Source organism: Lathamus discolor, chromosome 10 (assembly GCF_037157495.1).
Source record: "Lathamus discolor isolate bLatDis1 chromosome 10, bLatDis1.hap1, whole genome shotgun sequence".
Taxonomy (NCBI): domain Eukaryota; kingdom Metazoa; phylum Chordata; class Aves; order Psittaciformes; family Psittacidae; genus Lathamus; species Lathamus discolor.
The window spans coordinates 5,815,620-5,837,427 of record NC_088893.1 but is presented as its reverse complement, the minus strand read 5'-3'; the positions used below and the strand labels follow the sequence as shown (position 1 = coordinate 5,837,427).

General features: G+C 49.1%; 2 protein-coding genes across 3 annotated transcripts in view; one reads left to right on the top strand and one right to left on the bottom strand.

The window, feature by feature from the left end:
- CTNNA1 (catenin alpha 1) overlaps positions 1-5,256 on the bottom strand; it is a 122,459-nt gene extending 117,203 nt beyond the window's left edge. Inside the window, exon 1 of one of the 2 annotated variants that reach the window (XM_065690217.1) lies at positions 5,045-5,256. The gene's annotated coding sequence lies outside the window, so the exon portion shown is untranslated. The remainder of the gene's footprint in view (positions 1-5,044) is intronic. The other variant, XM_065690216.1, reaches the window with a different exon arrangement.
- Positions 1-21,808, top strand: part of HSPA9 (heat shock protein family A (Hsp70) member 9) — a 330,220-nt gene that overhangs the window by 168,655 nt on the left and 139,757 nt on the right. The gene's annotated exons all lie outside the window — the stretch shown is intronic.

Here is a 21,808-nt window from a genome sequence, read left to right as displayed (position 1 = left end):
TGGTACAACCAAAACCTTGTGATGATGGTCATGGGGACAGGACACTACTCTAGATGGACCTCTCAACTATAGTCATCAGATGGTACCAAGCCCCCTGAACGTGACTTCCAGTTCATTGTTCAACTACTCTGCCTTTAAATGAATAATTTAAGATGATTAGACTCTGAAACATCTGGACATCAGGTACTGATTGAAATTAACTTCATGGTAAATTATATGTGAACGTTTATATGAGACTTCTCCCTTGCATACATGTCCACAGTCCATCACGAATTATGCAAGATGCCAAGCAACTCTTCAACATCAAGCAGTGAGACTCACGAGGTCTTTAAGTCATGCTAAAGCAAATTAGTTTTACAAGTATACACTACAAGGACATGCTTGCAAGACATGGGTAAAGAACAGGGGAATTGTACATCTTGATTACAGGACATGGGGTAATGGATTTAAACTAAAACTGTGGAAGTTCAAGTTAGGTATTAGGAAGAAGCTCTTTACTGTGAAGGTGGTGAGGCACTGGAACAGGATGACCAAAGAAGTGGTAAATGCCCCATCCCTGGCAGTGTTCAAGGCCACACTGGACAGAGCCTTGAGGGACATGGTCTAGTGGATGGTGTGCCTGCCCATGGCAGGGGGCTGGACTGGATGAGCTGAAGGTCCCTTCCAACCCAAACCATTCTATGATTAGTCATGTATACACAGAGGAACACCCACTTACACCTTCTTGCTCCTCAGCATGCCACTAGTTCTGCTCCCTGCTATTCAACACCTTCCAAATTTCTTATTCTAGTCAATTAAAAAGCCCTATCTATGGCTTCAACTGAAGATCTCAAGAGCACTTTCCAAAGATGAATACCAGCCTGCTTGGTGTTATGCAGGTTAAGCACAGCTTTATAAGCATACAGCTCAGCCTTATTTATGTGAAAAATTAAATTGACCTTTTTGGCTCTGTAAAGCCATGTTGTTAGTGCAGCCCTTGTACAGACCATTCATTTCAGTGGATTGTCTGTGCTGAGCTTGTATCATCCAGAAAAAGACATGGAAAGAAGAACCTCCCCTTAGAGCCTTAGATCTGCCTAGCTAACACTTCCAAAAACACCCAGAATAATGCAGTGACTGAAGACTCACTAAACACCTGGAGGACTGGGAAAGACAGTGGAAGAAGGTGGGGGAAAATGTCCACACATGCCATCAAGGCCATATGTCCCCAAGTAGCTTTAATTCTTACTCTGAGCTGAAAAGCGGCAAATTTAGTCTTTACCTAAATGACTTCTTGATCTTGTGCTGAAGAACAGCAACGACAGAACTGCCTGGCCTATGCTCCCTCCCCATTTCCTTCAGTTAACTTCCAGGTAAAGAAAAATCGGATGTTTTTTTCTCCTGATCCTTCAGCAGCTATCCACAAGCTCACTAGTTTCAGTCTCTCAAACTAACCATTTGAAGTCTACTCCAGAACAAGGTGCACTAGTGTGTTTACAACCTCTTCTACCCTAACTTCCACTAACTCCTCATTTGCTCCCCAACATCAGCTCCCCACATAAATTCTTCTTAACAATACACAGATCTGTTTGTAACAGAGCACAGACAGCTTACAAAACTGGGTGTTGTCAGGAAAAAATAAACATCACAAGCTGAAGTTGTATCTCATGTTATCAGCTGTGAAAACTGCTGGTGGTTCCCCATCTTATTTGCTCTCAACCCCCTCACAGCCTTGGAAACACAACAGGAGTTTAACTCCCTCTTGAATTGTAACACACATCAACGCTCCTCCTTGTCTCTGTCATTCCCCATTACAACAGATCTATCAGGGAACTGACTGGCACCCAGCTTGGTTTCATGTTCTCAGCACTTTCTACCTTGGTAACTGTTATTCCTTTAGTTATGCCTTCGCATCTGCATATTTAATAATTCCTGCCTTCATAAAGCACAGGGAGAAAAAGGTTACTCCTCTGATTCACAAGAGCTATTTATAAACACATGTCAAAGGACTAGCAGATGTTTTCCGTAGTACATCTGGGATTAACAGAAATATGTAATCACGGTTGGAGTAAAGGTAGATGGCTCTTTCTCAAGGAGGAATTATGAATCATATTTAAGCATTAGATTTGCCAACAGAAGAGTCTATATTAACCCAACGCAGCCAAGAAACTTGAGTTAACACCCATTCACCCTGACTGGAAAAGTCTCAGTCATTCAAGGAGAGATTCCCCTTCAGTTGCAGTGACTGCATTCCTCCTGCCACTCCTTCACCTCAATAAACCTATTTGCACCCAGTTCTGCTCTGCAGCACAGCAGGTCACTTGCAACGCTCAGCTTTTTAGCACAGCTCTTCCAGAAAGGGTGCTGGTATTCAATTTCGTGGGCAGGCCCTATTTTAAGTCTCATACACTGGATTAAAATAGTATGAGTTAAAAGTAGTAATTATCAAACATCTGCACTCTCTCTAAAGCTGCAAGGCTGTTTAACCAACGCATAAGCTATAAACTCACTGAATGGAGCTATTCCAGATTAGCTATAAAACTAAATCAGGGTGAATTCCCAGAGTAGTAAAGGATCCAAATCCTCAAGGTTATATACATTAAAGTTCTGCAGCACCAGTGGTTTTAGCGATTTCCAGTTGAGGCAGGACAGCAGAAAACAACAACAGGCATTCATCTCCACGTTGGATGCCTGTCTCAGCATGGCACAGTCATAAGAAAATGATACTCAATCCTCTTTTACCGATCATGTTTCCTTTCATGTCCAGCAAAGCCAAGAGATACCAAGTAAAACTGCAAGTCCTCTAACAGAAGCATCGGGGCCACATTGGTCCTCCCTGCAGACCAGCCCTACTACCTATCCGTGATGAGCAGACAGGTTTTGCAGCTGAGTATTTTTGTGAGCTTCACTAATTCCCTACATAAGAAAGGTAATTTAGAAATCAAACAGTAACAGTGGATATAATCTCAAGGCAGGGCTGAAGTCCCACTAAAGTGTATTTCCAGCTCATAAACATTTATACCAATGTGGCTTCCTTTGTGAGATCAGTGTCTTGATCTTCCAGCTGCAGAAGGAAGATACTCAAGCTGCTGAAAAACACACAAATTACTTTTCTATTACACCTTTCCGTTAACTTTACCAGACCTGCAAAGAAGCTAGAAATTAATGTTAGCACTACACATGCCTGCATAGAAATGCTGATATTTCACAAAACTAAAACGTATTGAGAGGCAAATATGCACATTGGTATTTTAAGTCATCATTTGGGGCACAGGATTTCTAATCTGTGCCCGCTGTGCTCCCCCTGCCACCTTGTGTGAACTGTTAATCTCTGATGCAGAGGCCTATTATTAGAGCTGACTGAAAAAACAACAAAGACTGAAGGCATGTGGTTTGTTATGAAAAAAGTACGGGCAAAGCCTTTTTAAAACCAAAATGTAATAAGGCTTTGGCTGTTTCTCCTAAGTAAAGGAAAAAAAAAAACAAAAAAAAAAAACCAAAACAACATTTCCTTGATATTTTAAAACCTAAAAATTTAATTAAAATAGTTGGTTACTCAACATGAAGTTATGCCCCTTTTAAACAGAAACTTTCAATTCAGCAGGGAGAAACAAGTCCTACTAAACACTTAACATGACCTTAGCACCCCAAGACAGACCAAAGGGTACCTACAAGACCACACATACTGCAAAGCAAGCTGGGCTTCCACCTTCATTTAAACATAAACCTGCCAACAAACCAACCCAAGAGCTGGAAAGAAGACAAACACACAGCCTTTAGCTAGGCTTGGAAGTACTTGGATCCTAGTGCAGTCAGTGGGACTGAGGACGAGTTAGCACTGTGCAGCTCAGGGAGCTTCTCCCATAGCCCCTGCTTCCCCACTCATTTGTTTCCTGTGTTTTTCCCGCACTGTAACTCCAGCACCAAGAATATCTCTCCACAACCCCCATCTCAAAAAACAAAAGACAGAAAAAACAAAAACGGGGGGAGGGCAGCAAAGAGCTCCCAGACTAGTTCAATACAGATAAACCAGACATGCCTTGAGTCATAGCCCGCTGGAACGAGGACACAGAGGCTGGTAGCCCAGACTGGGCAAGGCAGGGATCGATCGATCAGCCTTGCCAGAAGACACTGATCACCTTCTGAGCAAGGCAGGCAGGCAGTGAAGTGCCCCTCGCTCACATCCAATTCCTCGCTAAGTGCGTGCACCACACGCTTCCCTGAAAACTTTCAGCCTGAAAGATTTTGAGTGTGCCGAACTAACATAAAGCAGTGAATAAAAACCAGCTGATACGCACTGCTCAGGGAGCCCGGGCAAAGGAGAAGTAGGGACAAGGGTCACACACAGCCCAGCGCTTTAGGTTGAGACACTCTCCCCGCTTTCTGGCTGCAAAAAGTAGCACGAAACTTCTTGCCAGCGAGGAGAAGCGTTCACCTAACTGCATACCAGCAGATTAGAGGTGGGCATCGAAAAACGTGGCAGCGCCGAACTAAGGAGAGGGGGCTGCTCCCGGCTAGGGGAGGCTGTGCGTAGAGGATGGGAACAAAAACACCCGCTCGGGCGGGAGGGAAGACGCTCACGTTGGCTGGACCCCACCAGAAGCCGGAGGCCGTGAAGAGCGCACCGGGGCCAAGGCAGCGCCGCGCTCTGCCCGGCTTGCGGCCGCCCCGCCCGGACCCGCAGCCGGAGTGCGGCGCCGGGGCGGCCCCAGCGCGGGGCGGAGCCTCGGCAGGCAGCCCCGCCGCCACCGAAACTTCTCCGGGAGCGGGGCTCGCCCGGCGCTTCCTCCCCGGGAAGCGGCTCTCAGCGGTACTAAACACAACCGGCTGCGCCCCAACCCTCACCCGGCCTCCAGTCCCCACCACCCGCACCGCCCCGGCACTGCACGGCCTCCCAGGCCAGGCCCGGGCCCCGGCCCACGCCCCGGCGGCGGCAGCACGGCCCGTTCCACTCCGCTCCTCCCCGCACCGCCGACCCGGGCCGCTCTCCGCTTCGCTCCCCCTCCTCAGGGTCCCGCCGCTCCTCGCACAGAAGAGGAGGCCGGCAGGGCCCGGCCCGCCTCACCGCGCAAAAGTTTCCAAGTGAGAGAAACAGCGGCGAGGCCACGTCCGGAGCCCCCTCAACTTCACCGTGAGCAGCAGGGTCGCCTCCGCCGCTCGCTGGGCTCCGGCCGCGGCCGCTTTGTCCGTGTCCGCCGGTCCCGCCGCGCCCGTCCCGCTGAGGAAATCGGCTCTTCCGGGCACCTCCCCGCCCCGCGCGGCACAGCCCGGCCGCTCTTCCCGGCGCCGCCCGCCGCGCCGCCCCCGCGCCCTTCCCGGCACCGCCCGCCGCAGGTGAGGCCCCGGCCCGGCGGGGGCGTGACCTCGCCGCACCTCAGCCCGGCACAGCCCCGGCCGGGCGGCTTGTCCCGTGGGATCATGGAGACCCGGACTGGTTTGTGTTGGAAGAGACCTTAAAGCTCCTCCAGCTCCAACCCTGCCACGGGCAGGGACCCCTTCCACTGGAGCAGCTTGCTCCAAGCCCCTGTGTCCAACCTGGCCTTGAGCACTGCCAGGGATGGGGCAGCCACAGCTTCTCTGGGCACCCTGTGCCAGCGCCTCAGCACCCTCACAGGGAAGAGCTTCTGCCTAAGAGCTCAGCTCAGTCTCCCCTCGGGCAGGTTAAAGCCATTCCCCTTGGCCTGTCCCTTCAGGCCCTTGTCCCAAGCCCCTGTCCAGGTTTCCTGCAGCCCCTTTAGGCACTGGAGCTGCTCTCAGGTCTCCCCTTCAGGAGCCTTCTCTTCTCCAGGCTGACCCAGCCCAGCTCTCTCAACCTGGCTCCAGAGCAGAGCTGCTCCAGCCCTCGCAGCATCTCCGTGGCCTCCTCTGGCCTCACTCCAACAGCTCCACGTCCCTCTGGTGCTGCTGCCCCAGAGCTGGGTCAGGACTGCAGGGGGGTCTCCCCAGAGCCCGCAGAGGGGCAGGCTCCCCTCCCTGAGCTGCTGCTCACGCTCTGGGGGTGCAGCCCAGCACACAGGGGTGTTCTGGGCTCAAGCACACACTGAAGCTGGCTTGTGTTCATTTGCTCATCAACCAACACCCCCAAATCCTTCTCCTCAGGGCTGCTCTGAATCTCTCGTCTGCCCAACCTGTGTTTGTGCTGGGGATTGCCCTGACCCATGTGCAGGACCTTGCACTTGGCCTGGTTGAACTCCATGAGGTTCACAGGGTCCCACCTCTGCAGCCTGTCCAGGTCCCTCTGGATCGCATGCCTTCCCTCCAGTGTGTGACTGCACCACACAGCTCCGTATTGGCAAAGTTCGTGAGGGTGCTCAATCCCGCTGCCCATGTTACTGACAAGGATGTTAAACAGTGCCAGTCCCAAAGGTTGAATCAACAAATTTTAGGTCAAAACTGGCTTTGTCTTCCTGAGGTAGCACAGGGCAAGAAAGGACTGTAGACAACAGGGGGGTGATGGGTGTTGGGATTTGAAGGGGAAGGAGAAAAAAATAATAGCTTAGTTCCTCTTGCTTTGCGAATTGAAAACCTACTTACCTTAACCTCCAGGTGTTCAAGGCCAGGTTGGATGGGGCTTGGAGCAACCTGCTCTAATGGAAGGTGTCCCTGCCCATGGCAGGGGGTTGGAGCTAGATGAGCTTCAAGGTCCCTTCCAACCCACACCAGGCTGGGATTTTGTGATTCATGAGATCTGTTGCTTTTAGGAAAATTCTTGGTTTCCTGCAGATGTCTCTAATAACGAGAATACAGAGGAGAAGTAATCCTAGAGGCAAAGCAGGGCCAGCACAGCTCCTCTCAGAAGAGAAGGAGGTTTTAGGAACTCACCCTCTATCCACAGAGGCAGGTTTGCAGTGGGGAGAGTCCTCTTTCATGAGTAATTCGTTTCAAAGGTGTCTTTGTAAAGTCTCAGTGAGCCTCTTGTGAGAGAGTGACCATTTTTATTCAGCAACAATTACTGTGTCATTTTTCATAGTGTGTGTTGAGATGGTTTTTAATACAAACGTCTCTACAGAGCTTACACTTGTACTGGATTGTAAAAACAATTGAATATATTTAATACATTTCATGACTCATTTGCCAGTGCTTCCGAGATACCTGAATCTACTCGCTCCATCCTTTGATATTAAACAAAATAGAGACTGGGCAACCTCCCAGGAAGGGAGGTTTATTCAAGGTATGTGATTTAGCTGAGGGAAATGGGCAGCCATGTGTGTTCCTGAGGGGGCTGTCCCCAGGTCAGCGTAACCCCATGGTTCAGGACTGTGACTTTCTTCCAGGTCCTGGTTCACTGGCATCAGCAGGACCATTTTTGCCATGCTCTTACAAGCCCTTCCTGCGGGACAAGACAGTGTCCTACAGTGACTTAGATTGCATTTTTCCTTCCTGCAGGTTTAATCCAAGAAAACGGAAATAAATGGCATACCGTTGTTTTACAATCCAGAAAGAAAATAGGGATCAAGAGTCCAACCTTGTCAGTGAGTAAAGTTAATCGAAAGAAAGTGAGATCTGTAATTATGATACTGACTGAGATATGCATTATTAAAACAATATAGGTTCTTCAGTGCCTTAACAAATAGGCTTTCCTGTGGAAACACAGCAAAAACAAATTTTTTAAGCTTTTTGTATTTGCTGCTTGTACCAAACCATTAATATTTTGGTGTCAGTTGCACGAGGGATTCAAGCTACTCATTTCTGATCTGTAGCGTACTCTTAGTAAAATTGAGTTTACACTTCAATAGCTTTCTTTCTTTCTTTCATTACTGCTTTTAATATCATGTCTTGGCCTCCTGTGGTGGCTTCCACATTCCACAGTTCTGCACATCTCGCATCCTTTCAGGACAAAATGTCAGATATAAAACAAATCATCCTTTTTGAAACTCAAACTCAAAGGTAGGAGGCCTGGAGTTGTGGAGAATCACATGTTCTGCACCACGCGGCTGCAAAGCAAAGGGAAAAGTAGATCAGCTGGCAGCTCTGCTGGCTTGTGGAGCAAGTTAAAAGACTCCGCAAACAAAAACTAATATTGGATAAAATAGAGACAGTCTGGTTGAGATTGTCTCTTAATTAACAGCTCTCTTGGAGCATGGTGGCAGGCTCTATCAAGGAGACTAAAATGCAGGGTGTTGTTTAGACAGGCACCCAGGAACAATAGCCTAACACTTCCCATCCAGTACATGTCATTAAGACAGCATCAGGCTGTGCTGGCAGTTTGAAATCTAATCCATTTTCTTAAACGAGAAGTTTTCTGCTTGACCCCGAGTCTTTATTTTAGCCGAGTTTGTGGGTTTGTAATCCTGCTTTCCCAGGGTTTTCAAATGCTCCTCTCACCCCTTTTCACTTGGTGAAAACCAAACGTAAGCCAGGGGAGAGGCCAGTTGAGGAGAGGCCGCCACAGCGATACTGCATGTGGGTTGTTAAGTCATAAAGCAAACAACTGCCTTCAGTCTTACCTCTGTTCGGGCAATCTGAAGTGTAGCACGTCAGAGCAGAACGTGGTTGGTGATGACACAGTCTGGCAGCGTGTCCCCATTTGTCAGATCTGTGCACAAGGGCAATCCCCGACTAGTGCCACCTGAAGACACCCGGGTAGGTGTAGTCACAGGAGGAATGCTGCCTTTTTGCTGTTAAACCCTGAGGTAGCTTTGCGTGCCAAGTAAGGAAGGGCCTTGTGTATGTAGCTCCTGGTGTAACTACGTGTCTGCTAGTCCCAGCATACACAGGGTCTAAACTATATGTTTCTGCTGGAATTGGATTTTCTATTTCTGTGACAACACTGCTGAAATGAAGTAGCTGCTTCCTGCATCCATTCATGCCCATTTCAAGACGAGTCTTCGCTAAGTGTTTTAAGAGCAGTTTAGTTTTGTTATTTGCGAGAAAAAAGTGTGGAAAAAGAAGTGGTGGGGGCAAAGACAGGACTGCTGCACGGGAGATGGTAATGGGAGAATTCAGAGGGAAGGAAATAAAAAGAATGAGGAAAAGTGGAAAAGATGTAGAGCAGTGTAATGATGGTGGAAGGCACTGCAGGAGAGGCTGAATGGGCAGCAGTAAACCAAGAGAAAGAGGAAAAACTGAAAACACAATAAAAGAATCCCAGGATCCAAATACCAGAGGGATGAGCTGTCTGGAAGCTGATGTCATGCTGTGCAGGAAGGACAGCCCCAGGGCAGCCGTGCTGTGCCACCAGCTGCACTGACTGCAGAGGAGAAGGAGGTTATGAATTGCTTCATCCCTGGCAGCGTTCATGGCCAGGTTGGACACAGGGGCTTGGAGCAAGCTGCTCTAGTGGAAGGTGTCCCTGCCCGTGGCAGGGGTTGGACTTGGATGAGCTTTACGGTGCCTTACAACCCAAACCAGTCTGGGATTCTATGACAGGTGACTCTGATGTAAAGGGACAAAATCGAGGGTCTGGCACAAACATCATCTCGTGCATGCTATTGCATCAAGTCCTAGGGTCTCCCCAGCATTAGTTTCAGCGTTCTCATGCAGCTGGAGGGATCACCATTCCTGATGAGGGCTCAGGTACATAAGGAAGCAAGATTGTTTCCCAAGACCCAATTAGGAATCAACACCTGCACAGCTAGAAAGCAAGTCCCAATGTCCTGGTGCCATGTATGCCTCACAACTGCATTAGAAGGGTGGAAACTTTATAGAACAACCTTTTGGTGGGACTGCAGCTACGGCAGCTAAGCTGTATGCCTCTCACAACGGAACAACCCACTTTGTTTAAATGAACCTCAGTCAGGAGGAGAACGGATTTACCAGTACACCTGCATCTAAAGTGGGGCTCCTTCTGGCACTGCTGGCTACCCAGGGATCAGACCTTGCTGCCCCCATCAATGCTGTGATACTCCGGAGGTCAGCACAGGCTGTGCCAGCCAGAGCTGCAGGCAGAGGTACTCACTGCTGGAAGGCTGACGCCTGCTGCCCACCATCACTGCCCATTCTCTCCAACAAAAAGTGCTAGAGACTTGCCTCAGGAAGCCACTGGATCTCATCCAAAACACTATCTCTTCCTCCTCCACCAAGTGCTCGTGGGGTCTCTAGAAACAGAAGCATTCCATAACACCATGAGCACAGGGGCTGCTGGCACAGAGCAGCATCCCCCCATGCACACACATGACAGCACAGGCATCCTGAAAAAAACAGGCAGAAACCATAGGGAGAAATGATGCTATCCCAAAAGGCTGACCATGATCTGGGCTCCCTGGATGCTGCTTTGCCAACTAGAGAACAGCCTAACCAGAATAGTTTGCATTCACCTCCGGTTCACAGAGCCTTTGTGTAATAAACTGTCATAGCCCCGGAGAAGGGAACATTCAGAAGAGTGCCCTGAGGCAATGCATAGCAGAAGCCTGAGAATCCTACTGCATGAGTCACTGACCTCCACACACAGCATCTGTTTCAGCCTTTAATTAATAAGGTTTTACTTCTCTATGGCACTTTCCCTCCAGAAAGATCCTAAAGTGCTATGAAGACTAAAGACATAGAGCACCACTGAAACATGGCGCCCAGAGAGGTGGGACTGTGCAGGGAAGGAAAGCTTAGCTAAGGGCACTAGGGAAAAAACTTCTTCATTTTAAATGGTGCCTCTGTTGCATCACTGAGTATTTCATATCCACGGAGAACAGACAATAAGATCTTAGTTTCTAGAGGCACAGCATGAATAAATAGGCATTGTAGATTGCTTTCTTTATCCAGGGGGGATGCAGTGCAACACCAGTAAAGGGTGATTTTAATTTAGGCTGGTAAAAGACCACAACAGAAGCTACAAATTTAAACCATCAAGGTTTCCCTCCCTCCTAATATGTTATTCTCAAATGCTAGGTACAAAGCAAAAACCAGTGAAGGAAACAAATCCCATGCTGATAGCACCTGACCCCACACTCAGAGCACCAAACTCCCTTTCACACTCCCTGGAAGCTCAGCAAGATAAAAGCTGGCCCCAAGCACCAAGTGGGGCAATCGAGAAAGCAGTATAGAGACAATCCTCCTATCCCAGAGATGACATGGTCCCCAAGGGCAGCTAGGGCTTTGCTGAACCACCATGAATCTTTTCCTTTCTATTTCAAAGCATTAAACCAGTGAAATCACTCTGCTGGGCTGACTTCCCTTAGCGGATGAGCAGGGCCTGGCTTGTGCTAAACCAAGGGCAACTAAAAGGGCTGTCAGCCGCAGCTGACATCCCTCTTGCTAAGCACTTGACCAAAATGGGCTAGGAACATGTGGCCACAAAGAGTTTTCAAAGAAATATCAAAATTCTCTTTTTCTCTATGCAATTCCAACCTATTTTTGTCTGCCACTTTCTGGAAGAGATCCATGGGCATTGCCATGGCTGGTCATAAACATTCATTGCTTCCTGAGGAGAAATTGCAGGCAAATTACAGGCTAGTATGCTCTTTATGTGCCTCTCCTGCTTGGGGCATGTCAGCACTGCTGCATTCCCTTCTGCCCCCAGCACATTCCACCCTGCTGTGTCCTCTCCCTGACAGATATTAATGAGCTGCCTCTGTAATTAACACGTGCAGCAGGAGATGAGTCTTCAGTGGTGTCAATGGGATGCTGGAGAAATTCGGATCCTGTGCATGCAGGGTGGGATCACCCCCGCCTCCCACCTCCACCCAAGTGTCTCTCTTTGCCACACTGCACTTGAGCTCCTCCTGCTACCTTAATCCAGAGCCAGAGCAAGGCCTGGCTGTATGTGAACATCGAGCCTGTGGTTGCACCATATTACCTGATATTCCCTTCCCATGTGTTCCTGCTGGCTCACATGTGCCATTCAAAGCTCCACGTCGCTCCTCTGGGCACACAAAGAGGTGATGTCCTCCCTCCCAACACTGCAGGTTGGAGCAGAGAAGCACCCTCAATCCTTCATGTTCCAGTATTCCTGAGGAGCAAGTATTACTAGCAGGTATTAATTATCCCTCTCTCATGAAAACAAGCATACACAAAAGCAGGTTTTATACTGTTGGAACAGGGAAACTGAGGAAAAGCAGGTTGGTGCTTGTGTCTCTGCAGCATCCACCCCAAACTCATATCTCCACCATTCCCAGCCCCGAGTACAAGCCCAGGACCACACTGCCTGCACTGCACCAGAAGGCCCTGAGGCTGGAAATCCCGGAACCATGTGGCTGTTTAGATATCGAAACTTCATTCAAAGGGAGGAATCCTGTCGTCAAGGTGAAAAGCATCGCTACCGAAATGTGATCAAAGAGAGAGTTATCAACTAAAGTGTACTCAGGAGTTTCTCTTCCAAACAGAATTATCAACAAGAAACCAATCTTATAAGGTAGCTGCTATTGACAGGGAAATAAAAGGAATACAGTTCTTACCAGACAGACCTAAGTTGCTCCAAATTGCTGTCAGTTTGAAATATCTTGCTGGTAATTTGTTTCCAAATTCTTTCTCCCCAAGTTTGATTTGTTGCTGTACAGTGGATGATCTATTCTGCACAGCATCTCAAAGAGCATTCCCGTTGTCCTCTCACCCATTGTTTGTGAGCTATCACTTCTGGGAGTTGGCAGCATTTATTATAAAGAGGGACATCGTTGCTTGAAAAGCAGATTTTGTCCAAGGATGTGGTATCTGTTTGCTGTTACAAATAGCAGCAAAGATGACTGGGAGGAAAGTCATCAGGGAAAAATCACATTTCCTCTCCATCTTTGAGCTTGTCTGTATGGGCAAGTGGCCACGGTGCACGTCTGTACCTTGGGCTGGGGGAAGGATGGGGCAGCATTCTCTCACAAGGCTTGAATAAATCCTGTCACCAGGATCCTTTTGTAACAGGGAGAAAAATGGGCAGGGTTTCCCACCTCTTGTGGTATTGTAGCAAAACATGGAGCATCACACCCAGCAGTTCTTTTTCTGCTCATTTCTGCCCTTTCTTACGTGAGGGAGGAAGAGGTAATGCTAACTTATGAAGCATCCTGCTGGGTTCAATAATGTCTCCTACACAGTATGTCTGGAGGGTCCCCATGCCCCTGAACAAGCACCTCCGGCTCTCCAGAAACCTGCTCATAGGGTATATTCTGTATGCTTGACACAAAGGTACGAACATGAAACTGAAGTCTCACTTATCCTTCTGGATCCATCCCACCTGTATGCAGCTGATGATGAGAGCAGTATCCCTGCCCTGGCTTTCTTATTTGATAACATACATGTATCTTCTCCTCTCCTTTCCCTACTTCACCCACTTTGTCTAATGGTTTAAGCAAATTCAGAGGAATTCTAATTTGGGGATCAGGAGCTACCTCAAGTTAGTTCTGTGGCTTCAAAGCATGGGCAGAACACAGGCTCAGCCCAATCCACAGGGCATGAGTTGCCGAAGGTCTGTCTGTGCAGCTTCCAGAAAATAAAGGGTCTCACCCATCTTATGTGTGTAGCTGTGCTAGATAAAAAAGGAAGATAACACATATATCTGGTACTTGCTTATTTCTGGATCTTCCTGGGGAAATACTGGCAGCTTTAGCGTATTTCTGCTTACCAGCATTTGGTGGGATCCATAGGGAGCATGCCTGTGGAGAGAGCACTGCAGACAAGTATTGGGCTCTTCACCCCAAGAGCTCACACTGGGCTTTGGACAGGTCCTGGTGCCATCCAGAGCATGGAGAGAGCTGGGAGCTGGCGGAAGGATGACACTCCGTCCTGCTGGTTGTTAGAAAACAGTAATTGCTGCAAATGCTGGAGAACAGCAGCAAATACGGTGGTAAGTTTGTCGCACAGCTTAACCTGACATCACATCGGGGAAAGCTACACTTAGGCAATTGTAACATCACTGAGAAGGCTGAATTAGGAAAAAAGTGAAGGAACATAAACCTCCCACTATTGTTATTTTCAGAAAGAGACAATAGGAAAAGCCAGTTGAAAGGCCTTGAGGCTCCGAGCTGTTATTCCTCCCAGGAAAGCAGACACATAAGACACAGGAACACGCTGAACCATGGGGGAGCTCTCTGGTGCCGCTGCCAGGGCTGGGACACCACGGGGTCCCCAAGTACAGGACAGCGAGGCTGCTTGGGAGCCAGCAGTTTCTCCTCTTTGCAGGAGCAGGCTGAGCCTTTCTGAGGTGACTGAATGCAGGTGTCAGCTAGGCAGGAACAGCACGAATCAATCTCTCACTGCTTAAAAATATATGTGTATATCAGAGCCAAACCCTTCCCTCTAGAGTCCTGTGGCAGAAATGGAGGTTTTAAATGCTCTATTATTTATATCTGAAATGCTGGGGAAAAACCAACCTCATCTGTCCTGCTGGAGCAGAACGTGCTGGTCCCCATCACCCACTGCTTGCACAATGCCCAAGAGTAATGAGGGACAGGGTGATGAGAAGCAAGGCCAGAAAACAAAGTGCAAGCACCCCAAAGCAGAGCTAGTTCACCCAGGGACATGGTCAAACCCAAATTATCACAATCCTTCCATGCCTGGGTGTTAATTATCACCAACTAGGTGGGGTGGGTGGCTCCTTAAGTACAGGCTTCTGGCAGGTCAGGGAGAAAGGACAGGTTTTGTCAACCCACAAATGTGTCAAAGGGATGCTTTGGAGATTTAACAACTTTAGGAGGGAACCTGTGGGAGTTCCTCCAGAGAGTTGGCTCCCTCCTCTTGCTTTTTGGTTTTCCCTTTCCCTGTGTTTTGGGAGAGCTGTGGCTTGCCAAGCAGGTATCGTGGGGCTCTGCCTGGTGAAGGAAGAAACTTCCTTCATCTGTGGTGATGCACGTTAAGGAGCAACAAGAAGAGATGAAAGGGAACACAAACATGAGAGGCCAAAGGACCTGAAGACAGCAAATATCCCATAACTGCTGGGCAGGGCCTGGAAGAATTTTGCTTTTCAACATCAATTAATAATTACAGCTGTGCAGAGTCTCTCCCTTACCAAGTTCCCCACTGTTTTAGCCTAGTGCTCATCAATGAGCAGTAGCCTGGGGACAACGGTTTGGAGGGATGGTTTGAAGCCAAATGAAATACCTTCACTTGGCTAATTCAGGCCAGAAAAAGAGAACCACCAACTCAGGTCCCCTTCTCCCTACTTAAGAACAGACTCCATCCTTCAAGCTGTCCTGGGGAATGTCGTCATCAAGAAGAACCTGAAATTCCAGCCTTTTGCTCAGCTGCTTTGTGGTGCATCGCTCTGAGTAGTGGTTAAAATCCACAAGGATGATGATGAGGAAAGTGCCTGTAACCATGGTGACCCTCTGCAGCTGCATCCCTGCCCGCTGCAGTCCCAGGGCTGGTGGACATGGGGCCCCCTCTTGATGTATAGCAGAGACTGGTACTGCCACCTGCATTTTCCAGGGGAAGGAAAAGGTGCAGTTTGAAGGAAACACCCCAATAACTTGGAGGTGGTCACCACCACCTGTGCCTCCAGACAGGGGCTAGGGACAACTGTGCCATAACAGGACCTGCCCAGCCAGATGCCAGCATAAAGCCCTTTTGATCCAGCTCTGAGACAAGCATTGCCTCATCCCTGGGTAGCATTGCCCTGCACCAGCTCCACAGCATTCATCCTTTTGCAACACGATGCTCAGGTACTTGGGAGCTTTTGGGCCATGTCCTCCAGTGAAATCAGTAGTGTTTGGCAGCTGAGGAGCTGGTGGTTGGGCTTTCTATTAGGATAAAACTGTTCAATTCCTTCCCACCTCAGCACTACCTTCCTGCACAGCTCCGTTAGTGAGGCCAGCACATAGAATATTAGGGATTAATGAGACAGGTGATTAAACACACTTCTGCTTAAATTCAATCCCGGGAGGATGGATGTGGAGCTGCCCTGCTGTGAATTAAGCAATAAAGTGGGGAAAAGTAGAAAACATGGCAGGGAAGTGGTTCTGTTTCATTAGCGCTTTTGTGCCTAATGATCCTAGCACCTCTGCTCACTTAAGGTGCGATTGCAAAGTGATTTTGGTAAACCTGTGCAGACTCTGGTCTCTTGGCACAGCCATGGTGCAACCCTCCAGTGCCCCAGCCCTGACAGAACTAGGGACGGGTGCTTGTGAAGGGCCAGCAATGCAATCAGGAGGGGAGAAAAGAGCAAAACACAACTTAAGCTACTGTCACTTTTTTTTTTTTGTGCTAATATTCTGTTTAAAAGGCTTATCTGTTCCACACATTGACCTCCAGCACCTCCTCTAAACCCTCGTAGCTATATCAGCTTAGCAGCTACAAGGATGCATCCAAGCCACCAGCCATGGATGTGGCCCTGGGGGATAGTGCAACAGGTATGTCATGGTGCAGAGCAGCAGCACATTTTTAGGGCAGGCAGAACCCCACAGCATCTTCTGACTGTTTTCAGAAGCCATCTGAAATCCTGTGCAAGTGTAAAAGCTGGGAAGAGCAACAGTAAACCCCTTCCAGCGAGAGTACTTCAAATCCACAGCTCTCAAAGGGCCCAGCAGTGGCAGCCAGGACATTATCCCCTCCTTACAGAAGGGGAAACCAAGGAAATTATTTGCCTTGTGTAACCGAGGAGAGCTGGGAATGCAGCAAGATCCCAGATTAGGGAAATCTCAGCCCTTGGCCCATAAAGGAGCTGTCAGATGTCAGCACCAAAGGCAATAAAATCGGAGCCATGCTACCCAGCTGGCCTGTGCCATTAGGGGTGTCTTAATGCTGGCAGGTCCTAGATGCAGTCAAGACTGCCCAGAGCCATGCCCTCTGCTAGCAGCTTCAGTTTCCTTCCAAGATACTGGGATAAAAGCTTCCCATGAGCACCACTAAAATCATTGAGAGCAGAGAACTCCAAACCATCCGTCTGCTTGCGAATCTCCACTGACCAACAGCCACAAGAGTGTGCACAGACTGAGCTCCTTCCACCCAGAAGGAGCAGTGCGGTGCCCACTAAAGCACCTGGGTTCGTCCTCTTCAAATCCTTGTCTGGATGAAGCAGCCTCTCATGCCAATCACCCAAAGGCTGATTCTTGTTTGCACAAGGATCAAATTCCTGTTTTTCCCCAGCTACCTGGCACCAAGGCATTTTATCCCCACCCTGCCTCCTGCTCCCAGCTATAACACAGGTATAGGGGACTACTCAGCCTCTCAGGAGCGGAGCAGCCTGCTTGTAAACTTAATATTACTTGAGGTTTGCTCAGAGCTCACGCCTCAGGATGCAGTTTGATGGAGTGAGCCAGTCCCAAGTGCTTCTGATGGATATAAAAAGGATATGCAGTTAGATGTGCACTTAAGCAAGTATATTACTGAGTTAAATAACTTCAGTTTTACTGAGCTAATTAAAAATGGAACAAAGCAATGATCAGATTAAGGTCATAATTAATAACTCTATAGGTTCAAATTATCCACTCACCCAATAAATACCACATGTAATCAGAACAAGCGGCTGATAACTCGAGGGAATTCATGTCCTGCTCAGAGGTCTTTGGGAGTTAAGAGCTGCCTTTTGACCAGTGACCTCAACTCACCATTTTAACCTTGCTGTTGAAGAGACCCTTTACCTAAGGCTTGAGTGTCTATGTGAGCCTATTGCCCCCTTAAAGGGAATCAAGTGAACTCAGGATGGGCAAAATCCCCTTAATCCCACCTCCCATGTAATCAGGACAAGAGCCCCCACCTGCCAGCAGAGATCACGTCCCTCTTCTCTTTCCATGCAGCCATTTCTCGTAGAATCACAGAATCCCAGGTTGGAAGGGACCTCAAGGATCATCTGGTCCAACCTTTCTAGCAAAGCATGACCTAGACTAGATGCCCCACCACCTTGTCCAGTCCAATCTTAAATGTGTCCCCCAGAACACAGGAAACAGAAGAAGAAACAGGGTGTCTCACAGGCAGGGACACCTCCCACTAAAGCAGCTTGCTCCAAGCCGCTGTGTCCAACCTGGCCTTGAGCACTGCCAGGGATGGGGCAGCCACAGCTTCTCTGGGCACCCTGTGCCAGCGCCTCAGCACCCTCACAGGGAAGAGCTTCTGCCTAAGAGCTCATCTCAGTCTCCGCTCGGGCAGGTTAAAGCCAGTAGCCCTTAAAGCCATGGTCCCTTCAAAGGTGATGTGGTGAACATCAGTTGTGGATGAGCAGTACCCGGGGATACCCCCCCTGCTGCTGAGCATGCTTGAGAAGACACATTATCTGGATTTTACCTCACCATGGGCAGAACAGCCCCAGGCTGGCACTGAGGAGGTCTCTGTGCTTCCTGTGGAGATGCATTTCCCTGGAGCTGAACACGGCCACCCATCCTCTGCTGCACCTCAGCACATGGCCAGGCTCTGACAGCCAGCTGGGGATGCTCCGAGGGGCTGGCTGTGAGGGGCTGCATCCCACTGCATGGCTGGGGCCTGGAAAAATCTGGAGATTACAACCCCCATGCAAAAAGCATTATTTTGACAAATAAAAGCAGGAGGCAAAGCATTAGAGGCAACAAAGCTCTTCTGGGTGCACAAGAATAGAAAAATACCCATTGCTTGTTCTGGCTTTGGCAACCAGGGGAGAGAATAAGCTTAATTACTTTAGTAAATTACATGTACAGGTGATTTGCTTGTGGCACATGTGGGTTTTGCCCTTCACTATTGATGGGAAGCTGCCCTTTCTGCCACGGGAGGTGTGTAATAGATGCAACATGAGAGGTCTGGTCTGCACTCACTGACGGTGGTGTTTGCTGCCTCTGCTGCACCAGCCAGGCTGGCAGCAAGGCTTTTCCTTACAGCCACTTCTCCGCACATCAAAACCCACCCAGCCAAGCACAGTGCTGCCCCACACCAGCAGGACTCAGGGTGAGGCCTGGAGGAGCCCCCTCATTCAAAGCTCAATCCCAGCTGGGCTTAAAAATCCCCCAGGAGCAGCCTGCAGAGCCCAGCCCTCCCTTGTCCTTTTGCATTTCTGAGATGGGGAAATCTCACCTTAAAACCATAGGAAGTTCCACGTTAACATCAGGAAGAACTTCTTTACTGTAAGAGTGACAGAGCACTGGAACAGGTTGCCCAGGGGGGTTGTGGAGTCTCCTACACTGGAGATATTCAAGGCCCGCCTGGACAAGTTCCTGTGTGATGTACTGTAGGTTACCCTGCTCTTGCAGGGGGGTTGGACTAGATGATCTTTTGAGGTCCCTTCCAACCCTTGGGATTCTGTGATTCTGTGGTAAAGAACTACAGGCTGCTTCGTCTGCAAAGTTACTGCTCTTTTAAGAGTGTGGAGCTCTGGCATAACATAGAATCATAGAATCATAGACATAGGGTGCCCTTTGTGGTGGCTGTGCCCTCCCCCTGCCATGACTGTCCCCCCTGCCAGGCGATGGGCTGGGCAATGCCAGTGTGCCAACCAATTTCCTAAAATTGAACCCAGTTTTACATCCAATTTCCTAAACCCAAACAAAATCTCACCCATTGCCCCCACTGATATGCTATTAAAAAGCTAGCAATGATTTCAATCCCTCAGCTATTGTACAAAGGCAGGGACAGAGCATCCAGACTTTTATTACTATTTTATTGCTGCCAGCACCTGTGTAACCCCCCACCTTCATACCCCCACCTACACCGGGGCCAGAGCAACCCAGAGCAACCACAGCATCCTTCTGAAACCCCCGTTTCTTGCTGAGTTGCACCCAGACACCCAGAGGCTTTCAGAGTGCCACAGGAGCCCTCCCTCAGCCACCCAAAAGCTGCCCTGCTCCATGAGAGCGACCTCCTGCCCCTCCACTTGCCACACCACAAAATCCCTCTGGTTTTTAATAAAGCGGAAACATCCGACCCCACAAATGCATCCTGCTGTGGTTTGTCTCCAGTTCTTATTGTGGCTGGAGCTTCTTGCAAAGAGCCCAGGGATGCATGTGTGCTATATTTATACTCCAAAATGGAAGACCCTCTTCTTGCTTGTTCTCAAGTGGTTGAGCTCTGATGTTCCTCCACCAGTGGCCACCAACCCCCTTGGGTACCCGGCTACAGGGGGCAAAGGCGTTTGCTCCATCTCCCATCAGCTCCTCCTCTTTGGTTCTCTGAAATTCCCAATGGTGCTGGATCTCCATGCCGGGATTTGGGCTCTTTGTGTTCTAAATGGGCAGGATTTAGCCAAGGAAATGTTTTAAGAGGGTTGTTGGAATGATCTGTTAATGTGTATGGGGTGGGTTTGTCCTCTTGCTGCTCAGGGCCTGGAGCAGCTGTAAAAGAGGAGCCAAGAGCAGGAAGGTCTGCCAATTACATGATCCTACTGTTAATTATCTTAATTATGAAGGATATGCTGCCCGAGGCCTGCGCTGCAGCATTCAGGTCCCACATCCCCAGGGCTGCAATTGGAGACTCATCCAGACACTTTCTGGGGCTCCCAGGAAATGAGGGATGAGACCCAAGCAGTGCAGGGAGCACCCCATCGCACAAGGGGCTCTCCAAAGCAGGAGGGAAAGAGGTGGGAGATGGGGATGCTGGGGGCACCTGTATGCCGGGGCTCCCCGGAGATGAGCACCCAGTGCCCCGCCGGGAGGCTCCCTGCAGCATCCCTCCCGGCTCCCGCAGCCCGGGGCAGCTCGGGCTGGTTTCCTGCCCTCCCCGGCGGTTTCAGAGCCTGGAGTCACTGTTTACGAAAAGCAAATGTTTTACCATTTGCTAATCCGGCTTGTTTGCAAAAGCCCTGAAGGCTCATTTTAATTGCAAGTAAATGATTCCTAACGATATAAATCAGAGCTGGGAAGTGTTTGTGATATCTTGCACTGTAACCAGGAGTCAAGAAATGAATTAGTCTCAAATTGAAAAGGGAAAGGTTTCCATCTGAAATTGGGCAAATATGAGACTTCATCAAGGAAAGATAATCACTTTGCGGGATAATAATGAGGCTTCAGCTTATCAGTTTTGCCTGGAGAATCCTTAATACGCCTATAGTGGATTTTGCTGCTGTGAACAGTGTGAGACAACTCAATAAGAAAGCTAATGGAGAGAGAAGAGTATGGCAGCCCCCGGCCCTGGCTATTCCCCAGCCCAGAGGCTCAAACCCACCTGGTTTGGGAGAAAAACAACAGGAAAATGAAAACAAATCATAGATCACAATGCGTCCTGCTAGGGGCAAGGCTCTGCTTTGGTGTGTCCCCACCTCCCTCTGTCCTCTGTGTTAATGCAGGGGGTGAAGGTGCTGATCCTCAAACAGGGGACCCAGCCTGCTTTCCACCTGCCCGGCTGGGATCAGCAGGAGTATTTCACTTGGTGTCAGCTGGATTAGCCCTGGAGAGCATAAAAACCTGACTGAGGGTGTGCAAAAGCAAGGGGAGATGAAGTGGATGAGGCTTGGTGTGTTCAGGGCACTGCTCCCATCCCATCCCATCCCATCCCATCCCTCTCATCTTGCGAGTTCCCCAAGAGCAAGGGATGAATTCAGACTTGCAGACACTTGCACCCTTTTCCCTCCACTTACAAGCAGAGAAGCCTCAGCCGGGCAGCACAGGGCTGTTTGGGAAGCAGCTGGCATGGCCACAGCCATGGGCTGTCCCCAAGGGGACAGTGTCCCCAAAGCCATGCTGGGGGCAAATCAGAGGCCGCTAGGAACCAGAGCTGGCTCCTGCACCCGTACACCCCCTGCTTCAAACAGTGGCCTGTCTGCAACCTGGGAACTCATCCTGAATTGCCTTGCAGTCCTGCTGATTCCCAATGAAATCAGGTGAAAGCTTCAGTTTGAGTTGGGAACTTCTTTTTTGGGGGTTGGTTTGTTTTTTCTTTTTTTTTGGGTTGGTTTTTTTTTTTTTTGTTGTTGTTGTTTTTTTTTTTCAGGAGAAAAGTGGAAAAGAAGAAAAGGAACCCGGAACATTTCATTTGGTTTAAACATTCAGGGAAACTTTCTTTTCCCAAACTCAGGCTGAAAACCACTCAGTATTTTCCTCCCCAGATTGCTCCCATTGTTTGCATTGATTTCCACATCCTGACACCT